General features: G+C 40.5%; 1 protein-coding gene across 2 annotated transcripts in view; it reads right to left on the bottom strand.

Moving 5' to 3' along the window:
• Positions 1 to 15,987, bottom strand: part of ATP8A2 (ATPase phospholipid transporting 8A2) — a 352,855-nt gene that overhangs the window by 331,474 nt on the left and 5,394 nt on the right. The window lies entirely within an intron of this gene.

Genomic DNA, 15,987 nt, shown 5'->3' with positions numbered 1-15,987 from the left:
TTTTTTTCATTGATTCATTTAATTCATATTTCATTCTTTTGCTTTTAGGTATCTGCAGTAGCTGTCAAAGAAACCATGCCAAGGAGAGTATTGTTTAGGTCTAATTGTTTTGAACACACCTTGCATAACCCTTTGGCAGGAAGAATTGTCTTGTATTTTGTTCATTCAGCTTCCTGACCTCTGGCATACGTATAATTTTCAGTGAGTAAGAAAATCGATTGCTGGCAAGCAATAAAACATGACAATATTCTGATCATTTATTTGCTTGTATTAATTAAACACCCTCACATTAGCCTATTTTTGTTATTAATGCACCATCAGAATAATGTTCCATTTGGAAAAGCATCAGTACTCAGTAAAAGGATGCCTTTCTATGAACACGAATGATTCTTACAATATACATAACATTCTTCATCACACCATGCTGGAGATAATGTTATAAAATTAGATCATCTGTGTCATATTCTATTAATAAAGTAGAAAAGCCTGCGAAAGGAAAAGTGAAGCATAGGGTTTTCTGCTATGAGTGGTTCTAACAATGATAATGTGTGCAGTCACAGTTGAGTTGAGACTGACCACTAAGATACATCTATGTAGCTTTCTTGACATCAGTGTGGAATTGGGTTGCTTTTGCCTTATTCTGGCAAGGTTTCTCTGTCTTTGTCTAACTAACAATCCTGATATCCCATTGTGGTCTCCCATCAAAGTAATAACCAGGTCTGATAATACTTAATTTCTCAGCACAAACAAAATTAGCCATATGAAACTTGACAAATATCAACAAATCTCTGTGGTCCATGGACTTCTTGCTTCTGAAAGAATCAGTCATCCCTATATATTCTCAGTTTCAAGTATCTCAGTAGACTAAAATATTTTCTTTTAAAATTATTTATTATTACATTTATATTCTACCCATCTCATGATTTGAGGTGACAATATTAAAATAACACATATAATAATCTTTTTCATTAAATTTATGTGTTTTTTTCTTTGGGAACAAAAGATGGTATACATAATATTCCTACCCAATATAACTATCCTGTTCACCCACACTAACCTATAATTAATTGTTAGATGTTGGCCAAACATATTGTATTGACCCAGCCATCTTAGTTTCTAAATCATGGCTTTTGGCTTGGCATGTTACAGTCCAACCCATTGAGACTTACTTAATATGGGATTAAGACTGGCCTAATGTCATACATAACAGAGTGAAGTTTCCCACTTCTTAAACACCCTAACCCGGATCTCAAATTCCAGATACTAATAGCAAACTAAGAATGGAAGCTCAACAGATGGGTATAACTTACAGATGTTGATTAAATTTACAATAAAGAAAATGAACCATAAAGAAGTGGAGTGAATAATACAATTTAAGGACTACAAGTAAATAACATACTTTTATATTCAATCTATATTTAATAAATTCCAATCTTAAGAAATATTTAAAACTGACATCTTAATCTGGAATTATGATTGGATATCCATTTGTTCCAACAGTTGTATGATCTTTAAGTTTAAGAGGTATGGACTTCCAACTCCCTGAATTCCCTAGCCAGCATAGCATTTGCCAAGGTTGAGAAACACTGCAGTAGGTCATTTGAAATTAATGACATTAAAACATTTAATCACAAATAGCCTACAATGTGGATTCTCAAGGATATAATGCAACATTTGCCACACATATCAATTGCTTATGTTCCCAAAGATATAGAGCATTGACATGCAGTTGGTCAAATCCTATCCCATTTGTAGTCAAGGCCTAAATCTAACTTCCATCTGCATGTTGCACCTGGCCTTTTCTACTGCCTCCCTCCCTCAGAGTCTTTCAATTATATTTGCAAAACAAAGTCTTGTCAAAAGTAGGGTGCAAGCAGGGTGAAATGACATTTTCTTTGAAAGGGAGTAGTAATTTGAAAAGTTAAGATGACTTCACGGTTTATTTCTAAACATAAATCATCTCTTATCTCAGACTTTCATATCATGCAGCTATTCTTAATTTGAAACAAAGGTAAAAGTTCCTTGACTCCCTCACCATTTAGCCTTTTTTTGGAACTACTTTCTATAAATCTTAATTCCTCCATTTCCAGTAATAAATGCAGGAATGGTATCTGGATTGGTTATGGTGCTGGCTCTTGGTTTTAATCAGCTTATTTTTTTTTCTTTTCAATTCTAGAATTCACTTGGATTATTTTGCTGGTTCACTTTCTACCATATAGCAATTCTTATAATTAATGTCTGACTGCTTTTCTCACCACCCCACAAGCTGCTTGTGAATTCATCAGCCTTGGCACCTCTGAAGCAGAAACTCCCATCAGAAAATGAGAGCATGGGTTAGAAAAGGAATAGAATATTTTTTTGTGGCAGGGGGACACACTGAGCAGGAAAATGAGGGTCTGTAGCTAAAAAGGAAATAATATGGTTGCATTATGCCTAAGGCAGGCATCGGATGGAAGGAGTCTACGTTTGATGCTTTTACTAGGCTTATTTTATAGTTTTCACTACAGTTCTTTGTAGGATGAAATCATACCATAGTTATAATCAGGCAGGGCTTTAGGAGCTTCAAAAATAGAAATAACAGAGGTTGGAAGCAGTGGCGGGTTTCAAATTTTTTTACTACCAGTTCTGTGGACGTGGCTTAGTAGGTGTGGCATGGCTTGGCGGGCGTGGCAGGGGAAGGATACTGTAAAATCTCCATTCCTTCCCCAATCCAGGGGAAGGTTACTGCAAAATCCCCACCGTATTGGCCTTCCGAAAAGCAGTGAAGACCTGGCTTTTCTGGCAGGCCTGGGGCCGTTGATCTCGCTCTTGTGATCCGGCAAGATCCGGCTATGAATGGTGTGAATGAGTTTTAATGTTTTTAATGTTTTTAATTTTTAAATGTTTTTTATAATGATTTTAAATGCATTGTGAGCCGCCCTGAGTCTTCAGAGAGGGGCGGCATACAGATTGAATTAATAAATAATAAATAATAATAAAATAAATAAATAAAATCCCCATTTCCTCCTGATCAGCTGGGACTCAGGAGGCAGAGAATAAATGGGGGCAGGGCCAATCAGAATTTTTACTACTGGTTCTATGAACTACTCAAAATTTCCGCTACCGGTTCTCCAGAACTGGTCAGAACCTGCTGAAACCCACTTCTGGTTGGAAGGGACCTTGGAGGTCTTCTCGTCTAACCCTCTGCTCAAGCAAGAAACCCTATAACATTTCAGACAAATGATTGTCCAATCTCTTCTTAAAAACCTCCAGTGATGAAGACTTCCATCCTTCTAAGGTCAGTAAAATGAGGACCCAGATTGTTGGGGGCAACATGCTGACTCTGTAAATCACTTAGAGAGGGTTGTAAAGCACTGTGAAGCGATACGTAAGTCTAAGTGCTATTGCTATTGCTACCTACAACTTCTTCAGGCAAGTCGTTTCACTGTGGAGTGGAACTGCAGGTTATTCCCTGTGGGGGTCAAGGCCACTGTATTTCCAGGACTCCGGTTCCCTACCTTTGCATTATATTTCTATATAAAGGCAATGTCATAGAAAGAATTAAATAAGCCCAGACAGGGAAGTTGGTATATGCTGCAGGAAGATAATATGCCATCTTAATTTGAACTAAAGATATCAATGGCATTTGCAAAAGTCATCATGAATTCCAATTTAGGATCCTCCTCCTCCTTCAGCTACAAGTTAATCAATAGCAATTTCTTTCCATTCTTGCTGTTCAATAGAAGATTGTGGAAAGGGAGACAATCAAAATATTGTTGCCGTATTTTCAGCAATGATTCATTTATAACACAATATATGCCATACCTAGCACCAGTTTGTTTAAAGTTTCAGTCTGGAAAACATAAGTTCTAGCAGTTTGTTTAAGGCCGTGATGGCAAACCTATGGCATGAGCGCCCAAAGTGGCACTCGAAGCCATGTAATCCGGCACACGCAGCCTTGCCTGTCTGTCTTTTGGGTTTCTGGCACGCATACGCACGCAACGATCAGCTATCCTTCATGCATGTGGCAGTGCCAAAAACCGGTGTGCGATACGTGCCAGCCAGCTGATTGTCAGGCATGCATGCATGCCAGAATCTGGAAGTTTGGCTTTTCCGGAGTGTGATACTTTCACACGCAGCAGTGCCAAAAACCAGCCTGCACATGCACGCCAGCCAGCTGATCGTCAGGTGCGCATGCACGCTAGAACCTGGAAGTTCAGCTTTTCTGGAGTGTGGCCTGACGAGTGTATGCGTGTGTGCGCAACATTTCCATGCAACCTTTTCGGCACTCAGTGCTGAAAAAGTTCACCATTACTGGTTTAAGGTATCAGTTTAGAGCAGTGATGGCTAACCTTTTTGCCAACGCGTGCCAAAAGTGGGGGGAGTGGGGGGGGTCGCTCGTGCATGTGCCCACACCCATAATTCTATGCGCCCCGTCCCCCACGCATGAGTGTGCAACCCTCCTCGCGCTCCGCCCACTTTTGCCATGCGATGGCAAGATAGGCCTGTTTTTTGCTCTCCCCAGGCTCCAGAGCCTTTCTAGGAGGCTGGAGAGGGCAAAAATGGCCTTCCCCACTCCCCCAGAGGCTGGAAACAGCCTTTTTCCTGACTTCCGGTGGGCCCAAAAGGCCCGAAAATCAGCTGGCCAACGTATGTATGCATGCTGGAGCTGAGTTCGCATGCCCACTGATATGGCTCTGTGTGCCACCTGTGGCACGCGTGCCATAGATTCGCCATCATGGGTCTAGAGCCATAATGGTAGATGCAGAGCCATCTCTCCGGGCACATGAGCCATCACCCGTTGCTCTTCCGGGTTCCGGCGCACCAGCCATCTGGTCTTCGTGTACACATGTGTGCCAGAAACCGGAAGACCAGGTCGCCGGTGCGCATACGCATCAGTGATGGGTTTCAACCGGTGTTACCACCGGTTCACTTCACGCACACGCTTTGCACGCGAAGAAAGAACAGGTGCTGGAAGGCTTGCTCGGTAGCTAGGAAACAGGTTTCTATTGTCATTCTCCCTACCCGTCAACTGCAACTTCTAGTAGGAACAGTTGGGCTTTTGCTATTCTGCTGCTCATCTGGCAATATAGTTGTTTGGATTTAATTTGTCACATATTTCTGGATCAACTGTCAAGCAAACCTTATTTGCCAATGACTGGTACTGTTTAATGTCTCTTTAATCATACAAAAGTGCTGTGCAACACAATGACACTTTGGTACTTTTTAATGTGTCTCCAGACAGAAGCACATATTCCTTGCATTTATTAAAATACTATATCCCAGAAAACAAAGCCAACTCTCTCCTCAATCCTGTCAGTTAAACAATGTATGGTAATGTAAGAACAGCCCTGAGGGCACATTTTAAGTTTCAACCAAATTGTTATTATGAGACAAATAGCCAGAGGAACATAGCAAGTTTGGTTCCCCCACTCTAGAAAACACATTTTTAAAACTTTTTTTCTGGTCAGATGATCACAAAAGCAAGCACTGAATTGCAGCTTCCACCATTAGTATTTTTTCCAACCAAAGGAATGTTGAAAAAAAATAAGTGAAATGACTTAAGATTTTATCTGTTCCTCAGTAGAATAGCTCTCCAAAACTGGAATATAAGGGTACAAAATTTGGTGCAGAAGACAACAAAAGCCACCAATCTCTGTTTTCCTGATCACATAGCCCAGAGCAGAGTACCAGAGTCTTCCTCTCTCCATTTGAAATCCTCCCTCCCATGTGACCTAGAAGGAAGTTATTTTGATGGGCCTGGAAAGAATTCCAGAAACTAGGTTCTACAGGCTTTGTAATATAATGGTTCTGTTCACTGCTTACCATAAGGAGGCAATATATGACCACTTTCAATCTTTTACCAGGATTTGATTTCACAGATCTTGCACTTTCATGACTACAATGCAATGCACTTAGCTGTTAAAATGAGCTGCCTCATTCTAGAAGCCTCAAGATTTTCTAGTACAAAGCCCAGATTAATACCTAAAGGTTTCCAGCCTGAGAGTGCAAGTGAACAAGAAAGGAAGGCCTATCATTCATAGAATCCGCAAGTTTTAACCACCTTTTTTTGTAAAGAATGGCTATGGAGCTTTTGTATTCTTGGAAATAAGGGTAAGCTGGATATTGGCGAATTGTTTTTCAGCTTGCTAGCTTCCCATTTATTTTTGCTTAAATTTAACTGCCTTTGCCCAGATCCATTCTAGAATTTTTCCATCCAAGTCCATTTTTTTCATTTTGACAATATGTAAGAATTTCAATTCAGTGAGCAAATGAAAAGAACATCTGTATTTCAATCACTGTTTAGTAAACAAACTGCAATCGATTAGGCACACAAGATGCTAAACTAAAACATAATATATAATACCAGCTAATTTACATGAGCTTGCCCTGCTGGCTGGAAAAAATTCCCATGACATTTCTTTGGGCATCTCAAACTGAAGAAAGCAAATATCAATTCCAAGACAAATTACAGTGAAATGAAGGGGGGAAAAGGTAGAAGATATATTTTTTAAAAAAAACAGCCAGCTCTACATTCTAAGAATGCATTTTAATAAGGAGGGCAAGTGCATTGAACAGTATACAAAGCAATTTTGTGAAAAATCAATCTCTGAATTTCAATTTACGAATGTTAATTTAAGACAATAAATAGAATGGTTCTGTAATGGAATAAAAAACCTAAGCAATAAAAATGTCATTTTAAAACTATTTTCCTATGCTGAACTTAATTACTTCTATCCAAGGGCAATGCTTGCAAAGCTTTTTTTGAAAAAAACTTTGGCATGCAGTGATAACAATTTAAAAATCCTTCATAGGAAATTATATGAAAATTGACATGGCATCTATTTTCCCACTGAAAAAAGCCCTAAGCAACAAAGTAATGATTTCAGGATTTAGCAATGTTATCAGATAAAGACTGGAGATGAACTAAAAGATATCTAAGACATTTTTTTTTTAATTTGATTTATATGCCACCCTTCTCCGGAGACTCAGGGTGGCTTACAATGTGCTCAGCAATAGCCTTCATCCTTTGGTATATTTATACAAAGTCAGCTTATTGCCCCCACAAACTGGGTCCTCAATTTACCTACCTTAGAAAGGATGGAAGGCTGAGTCAACCTTTAACTTTCTTTCAAACACAACAGAGCAAATGTAAAACAATTACTGGATTCATACACTGTATTACACAACAATTATAGTTTGGCTTAGTATGTGTGAATCATCACTGCTTTTCTAAACTTTTGGCTTATACAGTAGTGGCCAAAATTGTGGAAACCTTTTGGGGAAAGAGTATTTTCTAAAACTAGCTAATAACACCATTTTTTGGGGGAGTAGTACCATAAAATTATATATCAATGGAAAGATAATTTAATCAAGAATGTAATGCAATAACCTTTATGAATGATTTGCTATTAGAATAGCAGTTACAGTATAAAGAAGAAAAGTGAAACACATAGAAAAAACAAGATATATAAAAATTATCACCATAGAAAAAAATGAGATATTCAAAAATTATCACCATGTCAGTTAATAGTTGGGTAACCTTTAGCATGAATTACAGCCTTACAATGTCTTCCCATGGAGTGAACCAAGTCTTTTAGTTCTGCAGCTGCTTTAATGTGAAACCAAGATTGAATGATTGCTTCTATTAACTGGGTTTTATTGCTCGGTTGCTTCTGACTAACACATTTCTTTAGTCGGCTCCATAGATTTTCAATTGGGTTAAGGTCTGGGCTATTCCCAGGCCATTCCAGCAGTGGAATATGATTATCTTGAAACTCAAGAAAAAAAGGTGGTGTTATTAGCCATCAAACCTCAAAAATACACTTTTCCCAAAAGGTTTCCACAATTTTGGTCATTACTGTAGGTGCCTCAGGCCGTGGTTTGTTTGTTAAACCATAGTCAAAGCAAACTAAAATATTCAGTCTAACTAATGCCAGTTTGCAAATAATTTAACAATGTCAAGACTGAAGGGTCTTTGGTGCTCTCTGAGCTTGCTTGTTTTCTTGCAGACCTTTTCTTCAGCCAGGTTCACTTCAGAGTTGTGGAACAACTGGACAAAATTGTATAAAAATCCAACATATAAACACAGAAATGTATTTAGTTATTTCTTACATTTCTATCCTGCCTTTCCCAAAACCAACTCAAAAGCAGAACATAACAACCCCTCATTATTATCCATCCCAAAACAGTAAAAACTGCCTTGGTTAAAGTCATCTACTAGCTCTACAGCCAAGTAGGGACTTCAATCTTGGTCTCCCTAATAGCAATGCAATACTTGAATTATTACAAATAGTCCTTAACTTATAATTATTCATTCAATGATCATTCAAAGTTATAACAGTGCTGAACAACTGCTGCTTATAACTGGTCCTTGGGGTTCCGGAAGTCTCAGCCCCTGTGGTCATATAATTACAATCTGAATGCTTAGCAACCAATTTGCATTTGAAATCACATGATCATCATTTGCAACCTTCCCTAAGTATGCATTTTCCTAAATTTCACAGCACTAAAAGAGGAAGCAAGGCTTTTTAATCTTTTAAATTTTTTATCAAGATCATCTTTCCTTCATTTTCAGGATTCCATTTTAATTCTCTTAACAATGCTTCGTATACATATCTTTTTAGAAGAACAGTATGTTGACACTCCAGTGAGATTTTGAGGGATACGAAAGGAACCTGATATATCTACTGGCTTCTGAAGATTGAAGGCTATTGGGTGTAAGCAGAGCAAGAGGACAAAAATGACAAAACAGGCACAGATTTCACCACTTATTTTATGATGTCATATGAATGAACAAAAAGAACTGAGCATACATCACAATACTTGTTTCCTCATTTGAATGAAACCACCAGATTCTGCAGATGCCTTTGCCATTGGCAAATGATTAACAATGCTAAGACTCTAGGATATCAGATCAGTTCTCAGGCCAGTAATTATGAGAGCACAAAAAGCTTTGGCCAGGAATTTACAATGAATTTAAAGTAGTTTTACACTGAAAGGACTTACATTCAAATAAATTAGCAAGGCACCTAAGACTGGAACCAAAAATCACAAGTAGAAAAAAACTAAGGTTATGTACCACAATGCAAAAGTTCACAGAATGATGCAACAGCAATTGTGAGACTTCTGTTTCTACAAATGGTTACACAGACAAGTAGACAAATGTACTGGATTTAGTTTCACATTTCTCATGCAACATTCATGTTGAAGATTCCATCAATAAGCCAATGACTTGATTCATTGCTTCGCTAAACCATGGCATAAATCTTGCAAGCTTAACTTGCAAATAATGAGTTGTCATAAATTCATTCCTTAGCACAACAATGTAAACATTACTGCTTGTTTCAAAACAAAAGTTAAAAATAATGAATTTGCGAATGGGTAAAGCCAGTCAGGTTCTTTTCCATATGAAAAAGCATTAGATCCAATAACTGCAATTACCTCTGATGCTATTACCATTATTAAAAACAATGCATAAAAGGCAAATTCAGTTTTTTTTAATTGTTAAGTAAAATTTGCCCAACCTAAAAAAGCCAGATGCATTGAAGTTAAACTTCCCAGAAATCCTAGCCACTGAAGCCAAATTTTCCCCAAAAGAAAAAGTACACTCCTTGATTTGTTTTGTTTCTGCATAATAAGATTAGTCACTTTGTTCCACTAATCCCTGTTTCACATGCCACATAAGAAAACTAGTTTTGTAACATCATGGGGTGCCCCGCATTCCAATAAAATACTTTGGACTTATCAAGTGTATGTGATTTTGTTCAGCTTGCAATAGTATTGAAGTAGCACAGTTACATGTAAGTACTAGCAGTGGTTTCAGTCAGGAGACTCCCGCCCGCCTGCCCTTCTATATTCTTTTCTACTAACACAGAAAGAGCGAACTATTTAGAGCAGGGGTCAGCAACCCACGGCTCTGGAGCCACATGTGGCTCTTTCATCCCTCTGCTGCAGCTCTCTGTTGCTGGTCAGCTCCACAATTGATAGGGCTTTCGGTTAGGACAGGTAGAGGAAAAAGGATGTTGCGCTAGGAGGACACTCTTTGATGGGGGAACCAGACTTCTGGTCAGCAGAGAAAAAAAGGACACCGCGCTAGGAGGAGACCATGATGGGGGAACCGAACTTCCGGTTGGCTCCAAAATTGAACGGGGGCTTCTGGTTAGGACCTTTGTGGCTCTTTGAGTGTTTAAGGTTGCCGACCCCTGATTTAGAGAGAGAGAATTGATGGCGCAAACGTGTTTTCTTCCCCCAACAAAGCTGACATTTACAAGTAAGTGATGGTCTCCACTAGACAACATCCTGGCTACAAAGCTCCAGCCTACCAAAGGAAAGCCACTTGAGTGGGGATGACTAAGCACGGCTGCCATTGACCTGTCTCATCCATGGTCAGAAATGACTATCTTCAACAACATATACAGTGAAAGCATTCTGCATGGAAATCCAGAAAGCCCAAGATAACAAATAACGTTAAGAAAATATCCATACAGAAGGATAAATAAAGAGTTTGGCATCTTAGCTGAGTTTACAACCTGCTTATAATGAGAATTTCTCCAGGTGGTAGGAAGTACACATGAAACATACACCTAAAAGGCAATGAAAACATATTCAAATCATTAAACATATATAATAAAGGGAGGATGGTAACTGTTGATTGCAACAGTTCAAATAGACTTTCTAAATCAAATAAAGGTTCCATATATCATTTTGCTAGATGGATAATGAAACATCTTGCTGAATTTATTTATCTACTTATTGTTAATATAATGAATTAGACTCACTAAATATGTGTGTCTTCTCCAACTTTTTGTTTTCATTATGGCCAATCAGACGCCTATGGAAAATAGGGTGAAAAAAAGTGAATTGGTTTGACTTCCCCATTTGCCTGTCCAGAGTGCTACTCAGGGTTGAAGCCAAATTGCCAAAACAGTTAAAATTTACTCATCACTACTTAGCAGAGTAGCCTATGGATACTTCAAAATAGGGGTGGGAGGCACTGTGTTGCGGTGGTTCTCCTCCTTTCTCTCTGACCGGTCGCAGTCTGTGTTGACAGGGGGACAGAGGTCGACCCCGAGGCCCCTCATATGTGGGGTGCTGCAAGGGTCGGTCCTCTCACCTCTCCTGTTCAACATTTATGTGAAGCCGCTGGGCGAGATCATCCGTGGTTTCGGGGTGGAGTACCATCAGTACGCTGATGATACCCAGCTGTACATCTCCACCCCGGATCACCCCAACGATGCCCTTGAAATGATATCCTGGTGCCTGGAGGCCGTACGGATCTGGATGGGGAGGAACAGGCTCAGGCTCAACCCATCCAAGACCGAGTGGCTGTGGTTTTCGACGTCCCGATATAGTCAGCTGGCGCCATCGCTGACTATTGGGGGCGAATCATTGGCCCCCACGGAGAGGGCTCGCAACTTGGGCGTCCTCCTGGATTCACGGCTGTCTTTAGAAGAGCACTTGACAGCCGTGACCAGGAGGATTTTTCATCAGGTTTGCCTGATTCACCAGTTGCGTCCCTTTCTGGATCGGGACTTGTTACGCATGGTCACTCATGCCCTTGTCACCTCCCGCCTGAACTATTGCAACGCTCTCTACATGGGGCTCCCCTTGAGGAGCACCTGGAGGCTCCAACTGGCGCAGAGTGCGGCCGCGCGGGTGGTAATGGGAACGACATGGCGTTCCCATGTAACACCCCTCCTGCGCGAGCTGCACTGGCTCCCGGTGGTCTTCCGGGTGCGCTTCAAGGTTTTGGTTACCACCTTTAAAGCGCTCCATGGCTTAGGACCTGGGTACTTGCAGGACCGCCTACTACCACCAATAGCCTCCCACCGGCCGGTACGCTCCCATAGAGAGGGGCTCCTCCGGGTGCCGTCAGCCAAACAATGCCGACTGGCGGCCCCCAGGGGGAGAGCCTTCTCTGTGGGGGCACCTACTATCTGGAACGAGCTCCCCCCAGAGATACGGAGGATCCCGGATCTGCGCACCTTCCGCTGCACTTTAAAGACCTTACTATTTCACCAGGCGGGCCTGGCCTAATTTTCTCCCTCTTTTATAAAAGATTTTTAATTTTTAAATATCTTTTAGTATTTTATACATTCAATTTTAAATTGGTTTTAAAAGTTTGGGGTTTTAAATTTGTCGGGGCCAAAATTATTTAATTTGATTTTATTCTACTTTTAAATTTTGTATGTATGTGTTTTATTGTTTGGCTGTGCACCGCCCTGAGTCCTTCGGGAGTAGGGCGGTATAGAAATCAAATAAAATAAATAAATAAAATAAAATAAAATAAATAAATAAATAAAATGATTCAAAATGATCTCATACGTGAGAACAGTAATTCTCTCTTAGAATTTAAAGGTATATCTCTGTTTCTCAGGCTTTCATGAGATTTCTTTAAGAGTTACAATATATATGGTATTTCAAAGACTGTGATCATTAAAGAAGCAGCATCTTTTTGAGACATAAAAGTACATAATGCTGCCAAAATAATTGTGTATGAAAGACTTACTGTAACTTAGAGCTCTAAAATGATCAACTAAATAATTCAAAGGAACAGAATGTTTGGGTCTTTTTAGCATAGAAAAGAAAGGAAGGAAGAGAAGCATGATAAAAAAATAAAACTACGGTATTTTTGTGTATGGTTAGATATTAATTATAATAAATTCTGATGGCTAGCAGATATGTTTAATTTGTTTACTTGGGCTTTGATTGTGAACTATTTTTCTTTATTTCATAGAATTACCAAAGCTATTTATTATATTCTAATAAACTCAGGATAGTCTGAAGGCAATGGAGAGTGTGGTTGCGCGACAGCTCCCACAGTACCTGGATGAAACCGTCTATCTAGATCCGTGCCAGTCCGGCTTCAGGCCTGGGTACAGCACGGAGACGGCATTGGTCGCATTGGTGGATGATCTCTGGAGGGCTTGGGACAGGGGTTGTTCCTCTGTTCTGGTCCTGTTAGACCTCTCAGAGGCTTTTGATACCATTGACCATGGTATCATGCTGCGCCGGCTGGAGGGATTGGGGGTGGGAGGCACCGTGTTGCAGTGGTTCTCCTCCTATCTCTCTGACCGGTCGCAGTCTGTGTTGGCAGGGGGGCAGAGGTCGACCTCGAGGCGCCTTGCTTGCGGGGTGCCGCAAGGGTCGGTCCTCTCGCCGCTCCTGTTCAACATTTATGTGAAGCCGCTGGGTGAGATCATCCGTGGTTTTGGGGTGCGATGCCATCTGTACGCTGATGACACTCAACTGTACATCTCCACCCCAGATCACCCCAATGATGCCCTCGAAGTGATGTCCCAGTGTCTGGAGGCCCTGCGGTCTGGATGGGGAGGAACAGGCTTTGGCTCAACCCTTCCAAGACCGAGTGGCTGTGGATGCCGGCGTCCCGGTATAGCCAGCTGGTGCCATCGCTGGCTATTGGGGGTGAGTCACTGACCCCCACAGAGGGGGCTCGCAACTTGGGCGTCCTCCTGGACACACGGCTGTCTTTAGAAGAGCATATGACGGCCGTGGCCAGGGGGGCTTTTTATCAGGTTCGCCTGATACGCCAGTTGCGCCCCTTTCTGGATCGGGACTCCTTGTGCACAGTCACTCATGCCTTGGCCACGTCACGCCTGGACTACTGCAATGCTCTCTACATGGGGCTCCCCCTGAGGAGCACCCGGAGGCTCCAGCTGGTGAAGAATGCGGCCGCGTGGGTGATTATGGGAGCGACATGGCGCTCCCATGTAACACCTCTCCTGCGCGAGCTGCATTGGCTCCCGGTGGTCTTCCGGGTGCGCTTTAAGGTGTTGGTTCTCATCTTTAAAACGCTCCATGGCTTAGGGCCAGGGTATTTGCGAGACCGCCTGCTGCTACCGATAACCTCCCACCAGCCAATACGCTCTCACAGAGAGGGCCTCCTCAGGGTGCCGTCGGTCAGGCAATGTCGGCTGGCGGCCCCCAGGGGGAGAGCCTTCTCTGTGGGGGCACCCGCCCTGTGGAATGAGCTGCCTCCTGGAATACGATTGATCCCGGACCTCCGGACCTTCCGTAAAGCCCTGAAGACGTTTTTATTCCATCAAGCCGGCCTAGCCTAAATGGTTTTTAATTGGGATATTAAATTTTATGGATTTGGGGGTTTTAAATTGGGAAGCCAGTGATTTAATTCTTTTTAATTATCTTAACCTTTGTATTTGTATGTTTTTTAATTTTGGCTGTTCACCACCCTGAGTCCCTTCTGGGAGAAGGGCGGTATACAAATTAAATAAATAAATAAATAAATAATTCTCAAAAAGGCCATGTGAAGCTGACTATACAAGAAATGATAATTTAGTTCAAGTTACCCAGAATTAAGTTTACAGACTGCTCTAAACAATAATGTAGTTTGCTTGATTTTGGTTCCAGACATTGTGCATAACCCAGACAATCATGCTTTAAACAGTATCACATATTAAAAACAAAGTCTTGTTTCGTATAAAGTATAAACCCATCTAAGTGCTGCAAAACCACTTTTAAAAGCCATTAATGTTCAAATACTTATATTTTTTAATTATTATGCCATTAGGTTATTTAGCCTCATTTTTTTAATGCTTTGCTATTTACTGCATGAAAGTAATGATCCAATTCAAAATTACAGTTTAACATGTAACATTCATCCATTTCTCTGTATCTGCCATCTGTCTCACACACAGACAGTATACCTCTTTTTCATTTTCAGATGCAACATAATTAGCATTCCTTTAGCCATTCTGACATTCCCAGGATACATCTGAATACAAATTCACAGAGATTTCAAGTATAACCGTGACTACTTATGTCCAGGGTGTCACAGAGATTTGTTCTTTTTCTCATGTTGTTAACCAACTATGTAAAAATGCTAGGTGAGACTTTCATTTGTTCAGGATCCTTATGTTACCTGGTAATATATCCCTGCGAAGAAGATATAATGGACTTCCTTTGTATCCCAGGTGGCGCAGTGGTTAGAATGCAGTATTGCAGACTAACTCTGCCCATAATCTGGAGTTCAGTCCTGATCAGGGTGGATAAAAATCAATGATATTTTTAAAAAAATCAAAAAAAAATCAGATTTTTTTTATTTAAATCGGATTTTTTGATTTTTATCGAATTTATTTTAATAAAAAACTTTGGGGATAAAAATCTATCGTAAGATAGTTTTCTATTTAAGATACATAAATAATTTAGTTTATTCAGCATGAAATGGAGCTTATGTAGCATGAGGCTGCATATTCTGCAACACTGGGACTATCGGTGAGTCAACAGTGGGTCAAAGGAGTAGCAGAGATGACAGTTGCTCTTTAAAAATTATGATTTAAATCGAGTTGATTTAAATCAAGCCTTTTTACTAGTGATTTAAATCGTGATTTAAATCATGATTTAAATCGTGATTTAAATCGTGATTTAAATCAATTCGATTTAAATCAAATCCACCCTGGTCCTGATGGGGCTCAAGGTCGACTCAACCTTCCATCCTTCCAAGGTCTGTAAATTGAGGAGCCAGATTGTTGGGGGCAATATGCTGACACTGCAAACCGCCCAGAGAGTGCTGTAAAGTACTATGGGGCAGTATATAAATCTAAGTACTACTGTTATTGCTATATGGGGGCAGAAAGAGATACATGGGTTGAAAGAAGTTGAAATGGAATCCTAGCAAGGTATCATTATTGTTCAGAAACTAAGAAGTTTGGCAATGACTCCTAAACTGGCTCATAAAAGAAGAAAATTCCCTTGGATTTGTGGTTTTCACTTATTTAGCAGGTTTTACAGAGCATAGGAAATGTGCTTGAAGGACAAAAGGAAGAGCCGCCACCAAGGCAATGATCAGATAAAAGAGATCTGAGTCCAGGCCAAAAAAGTAACATGAATAATGGCATCAGACAAGACCCTCCCTAGTTCACACAAAAATAAAGGGAAGGAGTGGGGACATACCCTGAGACTCTGCAAGATTCTGCTACTGTAGTTTTACAATAAAAATAGCACTCACTCATGTGTCGCTAGTTTCCT

Source organism: Pituophis catenifer, unplaced genomic scaffold (genome assembly GCF_029215685.1).
Source record: "Pituophis catenifer annectens isolate HBS135680 unplaced genomic scaffold, rPitCat1.0.hap2 SCAF_4, whole genome shotgun sequence".
Lineage (NCBI taxonomy): Eukaryota > Metazoa > Chordata > Lepidosauria > Squamata > Colubridae > Pituophis > Pituophis catenifer.
The sequence above is the reverse complement of the archived record's forward strand: the minus strand, read 5'-3'. Positions and strand labels throughout refer to the sequence as shown.